We start from the raw sequence: 12105 nt of genomic DNA on the forward strand, positions 1-12105 counted from the left end.
TATGGCTTGAAAACGTCGGTTCTTTTTGGAACTTTTCAAGAGTTCACAGAGCAAAGCGATGTAGCTTGGGAATATGGAAAAGCGACGATGCGCCAAGTTGTTCCATACATAAGTCCAAATCGACTCGACACAGTCTTCGTGTACACTCCCATCTGCGGTTGCTATATTTTCTTCACTGCGTGCAGGACGTGGTCTATTCGGTCGAATACTATTCAATAAAGAATGTTGGGTCTCCAGAGAGGTTGAAGAAGTTGCGAATAGTTCGCGAAGTAGGCCGATTATGTTGATCATAAGTTGAGTGAAGCGCTCGAAACACATTCTTTACAGAACGTGAATTTTCATAATAACGTTGAACGATTTGCAAACTTTGTACAGGCGCAACTCTTTCCGTGATGAAATGTATGCACGTCTCACGCATGATCGTGATCTGTCAAAAAAGGACTATTTTTAAAAGTACCTCTGCATAGATCACCCGTTAAATTTCAAAAAAGTTTTTAAAACAGAATTAAAAAAAGTGTTCTTAAAAAAATGAAAACAGTTATTTTGTAGAATTAGCTGCAAATAGTTTTGTCGTTTTTTTTTTTTGGAAAATTTACTGTAATGAATACACACTTTTATACCGTTATAAAACGAGAAAAAATCCAACCTTTCAAAATATCTGATATTGGGACGCTTTTTACATTTTTTAATCATGTAAATTGGTTATTTTGACTTTTCAAATACATTTTGAGGTTATGAAAAAGGAATTAATACGAAAGTTGTAGATTTCATGATTACCTACAACTTTGTCTTATAACTTTTATTCATCGGACTCGTAGTTTAGTTATTGTGATTGTTAAATAATAAAAACGGGGTTTTTCAAGGATTTCTTACCAGGAAAGATTTTTGTAGATCTTTTTTCAGGTTCATCATCAGATTAGTTTAATTTTCTTTCTGTATATGTAGGCATCGCCACTTTTTGAACTTGATAAGGGAAAACATTATATACGTTCATAAGTTAAGAAGACAGTACCTTCACTGATTAGCTCTAGAAAGTCATTAGTTTAAAAATAAAAATTGTTTGCAACCATCGACAGTTTTCCAAAGGCTGACGAACTCAGAGAGCTAAAAATATTTTACTAAAAAATCTTTTATGATCTATTTGGTAAATTAAAAAAACAAATGAAAAATTATGCTTACGATTAGAAACAAATAATAATATTAATCTTAATTAAAAATAAAAACGTTGCTTTATAAATAATAATACATATGTATGTAGTATATACTGCATAATTAGCAAAAATACCACGATATCGATTTAACATAACATGAAATAATATAACATATGTAAATAAGTCATGATCCATCAGTAATGTTAATGACAGAAAATGAAGCCTTCTGCTTAATAGCTGTTTTTAACCTTCATGGATGATGTTCTTTAACAGCTGTTTTTAACATTTATGCCTGATGTTAACATAAAATGACAAACATTGCCGACTTTTATGCGAAATTCCGTAGTTGAGTGAAAGTCATGGTTCAGATTTTTTAACATTTATTTCTTTTGAATATCCACAATAAATATTCGCATACTGCAGCTTCTCCACTTTAATTTATGTTTGTTGTTTTATTTGCTTGTTTATTTAAGTTTTTCACATTTCTGTTACGCACGCATGCTTTTTACAGTCATTTAAATTTAACTGCTATTCATTTTGTTGTCGGTTGGTTTTTACATTTGTTACAGTTTTTTATTATTATAAGAATATTTAGTGTTTTGCTATCAATTGCCGATTTGTTTGTTCATATTTCAATTACATTTACTTATGGCTGTATGCACAATAGCTATGCATGTATGTATGTATATTTATTAATATCTTTTTTGTATATTTATTTAATTTTTTGCTGTATATTATATATATATATATATTTAATATTTAATCTTTACTTTTTTACATTAAGTTTTTGTGTATTTTTTACAAAATTTTATTTTTAATTTACGCATAATTTTTGTTTTTGTTTTGTTTTTGTTATGTAGTGTCGACTTTTTGTGTTCTCATACCGTTAATTTAATTAATTTATGTATGCAGCCTCGTATGGCATAATTATTTCTGCTTACTTCCTTTTATGCAAAAAAAGTTTTTTTGTTTTTGGAATGTTTGTATGTTTATGTATGCTTTTTTTGTGTTTTAATACATCAATTCTTGTTTGTTTATTTATTTATTTGTTGGATTTTGGTATATCTGTATCTCCAAATAAAATGCGATGACAATGTGCGTATGTATATGTGAGTGATGTGTAGTTTTATAAAATTTGCAAATTAAATGGTTTTTGTAATTGCAATTGTAATTGCGCATATTCATTTCTCAACGCATTATGCATTTGTTCTTTTGTGTACTTCAGTTCGCTTGTGTAATAATATTTCTTGTTAGATTTAGCCGGCGGCCGCTTGTTAGCAAAAATTACGTTTTTTTTCGTTATTTGTCAATCTATCAGCCAATTTAATGCTCAATTAATAAAATTAATTAGCTCATGCGTGTGTGCGTGCAAATATATGTAGGCATGAATGCACTGGTAAATTTGTCCTGCCGTCCGATTTAATTTTCTTCGACAATTAATGCATTGGCTGCTGCACTTTTGAACCGATTTGGTAAAAATATTAAAGTTTTCTTTTGCGTTTCTTAAATTTATTTAAAAATAAAATTTTGTTTGAAGATCTATACTGGTATTTACTGCCGGTGATGCTGTTGTTGTTGCTGTTGTTCACGGTATTCAAGTAATTAGTGTCACTATATGATGGACGAATTGTGTTTAAGAGCCTTTTGAAGACCAAACATCTCTAAGGAAAACTAAAAATAAACATGTTCTGTTTCTTTGCTTAAGAGGCTTCTGAAGCCTAACCGGCTCTAATAACAGCTAAAATAAAACATTTTAACGTTATCATCATCGAAATGAGTCAGAAAACTCGTTAGATCTGACGTAGTGTACTAAACACCATATACTTGGTAGCAGCCTAAAGGTATACAACAGATTATATTGTCACCTAAAATGCAAAACAACGTATCATCAAAACAAAAAAAATTGAAAATCGTTAACAGATATAATAACCAGTATGTAAGCATTTTATAACGAAAATTGTAATTTTTTCAATATGATAGCATAACCCCTCCTATAACCAAAACTCAAAATTCATTTTAATATTATTGGTTTCTATTATATCGTTTTCTCTTTAAATTTTAGGTGACGATATGTAAAACCCGAATTTATAAATTATTTAAAGTTTTTCTGTGCCATATACTGAAATTTTGTAAGAACAAATTTTTTGAGTTACAGTCTTTTGAATTATAACCTTTCTATCGGTTAGTCTTCAATTAAAAAAAAAAATTAAACCGATATATTTTCTGCGGATAGTATTTTGCGGTGTAATTTACGAAGAAGGCCAAACTCACTGCAGCAGTGAAGACCTTTTTTATGAACTTCTGAGATCGCGTCTAATACGAAAAATGATTAATTTACTCCTAAAATTTGAAAATACACGAATACGAGTTTTCTAAATCACAAAAATCGCCTCTCATTAGGCAGTCATAATGTATATGTTCCTCATTACATAAATTAATTTAAACAAAAAAGTTCTTTCTTTAGCAAAGCTTTATACCTAAAAGTTCAAAAATAACCTCTTGGGAGCTCTAATGACGCCATTTTCATTTTTCCTTCCTTGAACTGGTATGAAACTGATTTCTTTCTGGTCTGTATATAATATAGATAACCCGTTTGTTTCTGGTATTTATACCATATAGATAACTAACTTCTTTCTGGTATATGTACGATATAGATAACTGGTTTGTTTCTGTTATATATATGGTATAGATGGTTTGTTTCTGGTTTTCATCTGGTATATATATTTTCTGAAATCAATTAAATAGATGGTTCGTTTCTGTTATATATATGGTATAGATAACTGGTTTGTTTCTGGTCTAAATCTCTTATAGATACCTTACGAAATCATTAAAATTACAAATACTTATTTAAAATAAAGCTGAATGAGCACCTTTTATTTATATATGACTTATAAAAATATAAATTTATTATTTCGGGTGATTTCCTTTGCCATATCCCGTCACCTACGAACACATGTTCGTAAACTTCCTCACAAGGCCATAAAGTAACTATAATTTTATTATCGGCACTAAAATATAATGAATTGGAAAACTCTTTTAGTACAATTGAAAACTGAATTAATTGGGGAAGTGGTAAACGGTATATAACTACATATATATAACGGTAACCAAATGCAGTTAGACATGAAACGCACGCATACATATGTACTGACAAATGCACAAGCGTACAATTATTTCCTTGTATAACAATAGCAGCAACAACAACAAGTACAAGTACAAAAAGTTATAAAAAAGTACAGTAAAAACAAAACAACATTGCCAGCTTTTATTTCGAGCAAACTGCCAAGTCACGCAAATGCATGAATTTTATGGTAATTCGTAATGCTCGTTTCCTCGTATATAAGCCAGCACTTCAACGCCTAAATTCAATGCTCAGCTCCAACTACTTTCACTTCGCCAGCGCAGCTGTGTATGTGTGGGTGTGTGTGTTGCCGTGGCAGGAAATTTATTCCGTTTTATCTTTTGCATATAAATAAAATTGCGTTATGCAACTCTTCTTTGCTTTGCGCTGACATTTATGTGACACTTGACATTTTTGTGACATCTACGAGTTGCACACACACACACACACACATTAGCATTATGTAGCCTTCGTGAGTGTGGGTGCTGTGACCTTCCACATACACACGCATTGATTGGCGCTTGCCGCCGCTTTCTCCGGCTCCGTGCCGCCACGTCGACTGTGACGTTAGATTGCCGAACGGATATAGACACAAACACATTTACATATCTTACACGCACGCACCGCCGACGCGCTGTTTAATTACTCATACGCAGTGTGCTACATTACGTATACGCCTCGGTGGCAGTTGTAGGCCGAAGGAAACGTTTGTTTTCGTTTTTGTTCTTGTTTTGCTTTTGGTTCAGGTTCACCTGCGTAAAGTTTTGCTTTGCATACGTTATCTTTATTTGCATTGCGTCACAAATACAAAGTACACCAATTAAACATATTTCTTAAGATTTCAACTTCTCACACACACACACATATGTTGTATTCATGTATTAATGGCGTATATGGTACATAGATATTTTTGGATGTGTATACAGTTATGTATGTACATTGGCGCTTGTCGCCATTTATTATTACTATTAAATACATAAATACAAGTATGTACACGTAGATATTAACGGTATTGGTTTTGGTGCACTTATATTCGGTATTTGTATGTATGTATAATATGTATGAGTTCATTTGGAGTTGTGTGCATCCACCACATTAGCATTAACACAGTAAATTACAACATTTATGATATGTTTTGCATATTGCTATGACACTTATGTTCTTCTCATTAAACGCGTTTGACGTGTAAATGTTATGATGTCGATTATGAGACTTCAGGCATATACTTTTTTTGGCTTAAATTTTTTTCTTTAATTCTTTTTTTATTCTTGCATTTTATATAATTGATTTTTATTCATTAAAAAATGAATTTTGTGATAAAGCATTACAATAATAAAAGGCAACTGAGCGCTCGCTAACGAGTGTTGGAATTCTGAATGTGAGCAAAGCTGTGTTTCGAAACAAAAAATCTCTGAGAAATGGAAATGGAGTAGTTGCAAAATGAAAGGAGTGAAGTGGTTTAAACTTCTGAATGCGCTTTGGTGAAAATATGAAATGAAAATTTATAAATCTATTTTAATGAATGTAAAAACTTGCAGTTATAAGACTCTGTTTTTAACATTCTCGTTCAGGACTCTCCTCCTTACTTTACCAAGCGCTTGCAGAAATTTTTAGAGCTTTTTAGAAAATTATAATTTTTTAAGAAATAGTTAAAAGAAATTATAAGAACTTAAGAAGCAGTTTTTAATTTAGAATATTTCAATATGATATAATCTTTTTTAATCTTTTGACTTTGTGTGAAATTTTTAATTTTTTTTACATATTGGTGATCTATATTTTTAAAACTATGTTACTGAAACTTTTAGTAGATATTTCCAATAGCTTTTGAGTTGCAGCCTTCTAAATTGAACAACAAGAATTTTTTTAGCGTAAAGAACACGCAAAAAATGTCAATTGTTTAGCAAAAAATTAAATAAAAATTCAAAAGATATTATTATTTAAACAAATGGATCGTGAAAAATGTGTATGATGTAGCACAAAGATTTTTCTTTGACTTTAAAAATTTTACAGATTTATCTCCAGTATTTTATTAGAAAATAATTTTAAAATTTTTTTCAATAACTTTCACAAAAAAGGAATTCTGGTCCCCTTCCTAATGAACTGCTAATTTTCACAATCAGTGATTTTGCAAAATTTTCACTACTGCCTACACATATGTATGTTGCATAAAATTGTCAGCTTCCGGTGTTCGATATAACCAATATATAACCAATATATAACCAACATATAACCACTATATAAGCAATATATAACCATTTTATAACCAAAACTCAAATTTTGTTCCAATATGAGTGGATTTTTACATCGTTTTACCTTTGCCTGTAAACTTATGAAAAGTGATATTAAGTTATTTTTGAATTTTGGTGACAATATATAACCTTATAATTTTATTTTTTTATAAAAAAAAATTGATTTTATATTGACATAACACTGGATTTGCTCCTTAACACAAGATGTGCGGGATTCCGCTTTCTTGGAATAAATTGTTTGAAATACAGGGTACCCAGAAGGGCTTTTGACATATGTACGTGATTTAGAAAACATAAACTATATAAGAACTATGAGATTTACACTGTTGGATATAAAACATATTGGATTATTTCAAGTTATGAAATATAACAAGAAAAAACGTTAACTTCGGCTGCACTGAAGCTAATATACCCTTCACAGGTGCATTTCTTTTAGTAACTATGTATTCAGTATGTATGGAAGCTATATGCTATAGTACTTCGATCTGAACAATTTTTTCGGAGATTACATTGTTGCCTTAGAAAATAATCTATACCAAATTTGATGAAGATACATTGTCAAATGTGAAAGTTTTCCATACAAGAACTTGATTCCGATCGTTCAGTTTGTATGGTAGCTATATGTTTAACAATTTCTTCGGAGATTACATTGTTGCCTTAGAGTTATAAATTTGTGAAGATACATTGTCAAATGTAAAAGTTTTCCATACAAGAACTTGATTCCGATCGTACAGTTTATATGGCAGTTATATGTTATAGTGGTCCGTTATCGGCCGTTTCGACAAATGAGCAGCTTTTTGAAGAGAAAGGGACGTTTGCAAAATTTCAAAAGGATATCTTAAAAACTCAGGGACTAGTTCGTATATATACAGACGGACGAACGGACGGACAGACGGACATGGTTAAATCGACTCAGCTCAACATACTGATCATATATATATATACTTTATAGGGTCTCTGACGCTTCTTTCCGGGTGTTACAAACATCGTGACAAACTTATTATGCCCTGTTCAGGGTATAAATATATCTCAAAGTCGATTTAAGCGAAGACAAATATCTAAATCGGTGCCATTAATGGAATCAACATTATTTAAAACAATATTTCTGTGGTCATTTTTAAAGTGATTTTGACGATTTAAAGGGTTATATCCACTTCTGAATGTCAAAAGCTCTCTTCGTCATATATTTAAAATTATTCTCCAAAAATTCAAACACTGATAAACAGTTTCGGAGATATGAGATATTGGTAAGATTTTTTTTTGAGTAAGTTGACTTCATAGTGTTTCCATTTTTCGATGTGTGTTCATCAATTGAACCTTTTTTGCTTTGGCTTAACTCGCTGAAACAATTACAACCATTGTCTTCTCTTAAACTATACGCACGAAGTCAATTTTTTTCTAGTTGAGAGGAGTTTATGTGAACACATGACTGAATTAAGTGCGATACCTTTCCTTAGCATGACAAAAGAGCATATACAAGTGGAACTGTAGCAATATTTTCGCTCCACTATCGCCGCTATTGCCCTTATCTCAAATTTAAAGCCGCCAGCGTTGATGCATATTTCTATCAGAGCAGATCAGATTAAGCCCAATAGCATCATGGACAGATAAAATATCTTCAACTTTTTCCATTTTTAAGTTGAAGCTATACTTCTAACCCTTTATAGTTTAAATAGTTACCTCTAACCCTTTTCTAAGTTCGTCAAATTCTTTGTCAAGAGACGCTAACTTGCTAAAGTATCGGAAGATCGCTCAAACCTATTTAAAAAGTAAGAGTAAGCGTGAGATTTTTGTTGGAATGAACACTTTTTTGTTTTTTTTTTCTCTAAGTGAAATCAACATAGAAATATTTGCACTGAAAATTATATTGGAGCAGTCTGAAGCTGTTAAGTGATTTCTTAAATAACTCAAAATGTATGAAAACCAAAAATGGTAACAAAGCGCACTCACTAATTTAGTTCTTAAAGCAAGCCAATATACTTTTTACAAAATCAAAGCAATGTGGATGTAATGATTTTAAGTAAAGTCTGCAGTTGTGAAAATTATTTGTAGAAAAATTTGTTTTTAGTGTTTTGAGTATTTTTCGAGTGTGTTAGTATGTATGCAGCACTTTTAGATATAATGTGTTTGTAAATTGATGTCAATTCATATTTATATTATATATTAATTAAATAAAAAAATAATCTCATTGTTGTTTTTGGTTTTGTTCAATACAATATATACGAGTATGTATGTATGTATGCACTTTTTATACGTTTTGTGTAATAAAAAATTTAAACTAACGCTAATATTTCATATTCAATATTTTATAATATTTCATATATATAATTATGTATATATATATATATATATATAAGTATATACATATATGTATATGTATTCATTCAGTATTTAAATACGCCTAAGATTATGCTTGCGCGCAGCAAGTGTTTAAGTTTATCTCTTTGGATTTGTAGTATGCGCTCTTTATACGCCTCTCTTTATCTCGTATATATAATAAGTTATTCATATTCTCTTTCATTTGTTATACCTAAATTGTAAATGTATAATTAATGCAAATAATTACTATATATATTCAGTTTTTATGTTTTTTGTTTTTTGGTTTTCTCTTTTTGTTTCTTTTTTTGTTTTTATTTTGTTTTTTGTTACTGTTGTTTAGTTAATAATAGACAGCGTAGCATAGGAAGACGTCAATACCTGCATAAGACATTTTAGCCATTTTTTCTTTGTTTTTGTAATTTTTTTTCTTTTTTTGTTTTTATTTTTTGGTTTTTGTTTTTCTTTATTTGTAATGATATTCATTTGTTTTGTTGTTGTTTTTATCTTTTATATATTTATATGCTCATTAAAAACTCGTTTTGCTCTCCTCTCTCTGTTATTTAATTGTTGTTTCTCTACAGTTTTTGTGTTACTTGAATTATTCCAATTGACTAAAAAGTAATTATTTTAATTATTTTAAGAGAGTTTGCGGCTTGTGTGCCAAAATTTAGGTTTTGTATGTTGAATTTGACTATTTGCACCACCGCTAACGGTTAATTGTTTTGAAACTCAAGTTATTTGGTGGTTGTTGTTTAATCGACATTAATGTTTTGGATATGTTTGTGTGTATATTTCAATATTTTGTTTGCTTTTGTTAAGCTTTTGGGGGCTTTTAACAACCATTTAGTGTTCTCTTATGTATGATTTCGTTTTGTTTCGGAATAAATTTGCTTATTTCTTTATTTTCTGTCTGCACTTGGAGATACGGCTTCAGTTTTGTTTCTTTACAATTTTTTTGTAGAATTTTTTTTCGCAGGCTCATACATTTACTTACATATACATATATATAGGAGTTCATATTTGTGTTTTTTTATTAATTTGTTTTTGTTTTTTTGCTTTGTTTTTGTAAAGAAGCTTACCAATATAAAATACCTAAATATAGTACTCTTTTAGGAAATCCATTAATTTTCGGTTTTTTTCGGTTTAAATTTGAATTTTTCATACCAACTTGCAATGATTATTTCATATTCATGCTATTTATGTGTGTATGTATGTATGCATAGGTTTAACTATTTCTATGTAGACATTTAAAGCATTAAGATGATTTGTTCGCCCTCAAGTGTTGTTGTGGTATGGCTTGTTTCTTTGCTTACAAAAACTTTATACATATTCGCGCATATGTCTACATACTTTTATTCGCCAAATATTTGCTATAACGGCATTTAATTATTATTTATTTTGCTTTTTACACATTGATCTACACAAATTGTTTCTATTAATTTAACCTAACTACACTCAGCGCTCACTGCTACCATTCTGCTATAGACAATTAACTATATTTTATGATTTTTATTTCTTTTTTAAAAATATGTGCTGCAAACCAAAGCGTCGACATTACAAATACAAACACAATGCCACCATAAAAAATCAGACAAGTCAACAATTTTTGCGCTAAATAAATCTAACCACATCGGCATCCCTAATGGCTGGCGCTTAACACACAACATATACATATGTGTACATATGTATATATATAATATAACACATATGTATTATATGCTAACACTCATACAAATATGTGTGCAATTTGCGTATTTACTAAAAATGTAAATATCTCACTTGCTTTTGTTTTTGTAAATGGGCAACTTGACTAAGTTTGGTATTCACTTTGTTCTCAACATTGATTGTATTCTTAAGCTTCTTGGGTATTCATTGGATATTATCTGGCTATATGTATGATTTTTGTTGTTGTAATTTTGCTTTCATGCCTCGGACGCACTGAAAAGCAACTATTCTGCGCATTTGTTTCCTCTTTTTGTTTTTGCTTAGCTATATGTGTTGTTGTTTTTATGCGCATATGTTGCTGCCTGCCACATACATATCCATATATGCATGTATGTATTACTGTTTGTATGTACTATAGGTATTTTAATTGTTATCTAGAAGGTAAACTTTTACTTGAATATTTTTCCTAGAGTTTTGGTTATTTGCTTGCACATACATATTTATAGTTATGTACAGACATATATGTTGCTATGTATTTCTTTGTAAATAGTTTTGGAGTAACACACACATCGAAAAATATGGAAAATTGTTCGCTACTTCATTTGCTAATGCGTTGCAGCATTGCCTTTAACTAACTACTAGGTTTGTATGTATGTATGTATATTATTTGTGTGGGTGGATATTTTGCTTGTAGTTTGGAAAACACTGTAAACTGCTCTAATAAATTAATGTCTATTCGCATAATTCTGCAATGGATTCAATTTTTGCGCAGCAAAAGCCTCGTTTTCTTTGAAAACTGCCGAGAAACTTTAAAAAAATTAAAATATTAAAAAAAAATAAATTTATAGAAAGATTTTCTGAATTGAAAAACACATACATAAAATAAAAAAAATAAACAAATAAAATAAAAAAATTAATTAATTAAATTAAAATAAAATATAATAAAATAAGATAAATAAAGTTAATGAAAAAATTAAAATTTTATTTAAACTATAAATTAAATTACAACAAATGAAAGCAAAATAAAATAATTTAAATTAAACTAAAGACTAAAATAAATACAAGTAATTTTAAGTGAAATTAATATTAAAATAAAGATTTAAATTAAAAACTAAAATTAAGATAAAAATTAACAAATTGATATGAAAATCAAATTTAAAATTAATATCAAACTTAAAAAAGAAAATAAATTATATTAAAATAATATAAAATTATTATTAAAATAAATTAAGACAAAATAAATAAAAATAAAATAATTTGAATTAAAATTATGATTAAAAAATTACAATAAAAAAATTAAAGTTAAAGTTAAAATCAAAGTAAACCTTAATTTGTATTAAAATAAGTTAGAACGATATAAAATAAAATAAATTAAATTTAAAATTAAGAACTAAATTAAAATTAAAATACATTAATGCAAAAAATAATATATATTTAAGTTAAACTAAAACAAAAATCAAATTAAAGTTAAAATTAGATTTATTAAAGCAAAAATTCTTTTCGCTACGTGGCACCAATTGGTCTACGCCACTTAAGAAGAAGAAAGCAAAAATTAAAACTAAAACAAAATTTAAAATTAAAATTACGATTAAAATGAAAA

General features: G+C 28.9%; 1 long non-coding RNA gene across 1 annotated transcript; it reads right to left on the bottom strand.

The window, feature by feature from the left end:
• Window positions 1-1514: 1514 nt before the first annotated feature.
• LOC126751722 (uncharacterized) lies at window positions 1515-7137 on the bottom strand. Its single transcript, XR_007665915.1, has 2 exons — window positions 6482-7137; window positions 1515-6414 (listed from the first exon to the last, which is right to left on the bottom strand). It is a non-coding gene; the product is annotated as an uncharacterized LOC126751722 (long non-coding RNA).
• Between the last annotated feature and the right edge of the window lie 4968 nt (window positions 7138-12105).

Source organism: Bactrocera neohumeralis, chromosome 2 (genome assembly GCF_024586455.1).
Source record: "Bactrocera neohumeralis isolate Rockhampton chromosome 2, APGP_CSIRO_Bneo_wtdbg2-racon-allhic-juicebox.fasta_v2, whole genome shotgun sequence".
Lineage (NCBI taxonomy): Eukaryota > Metazoa > Arthropoda > Insecta > Diptera > Tephritidae > Bactrocera > Bactrocera neohumeralis.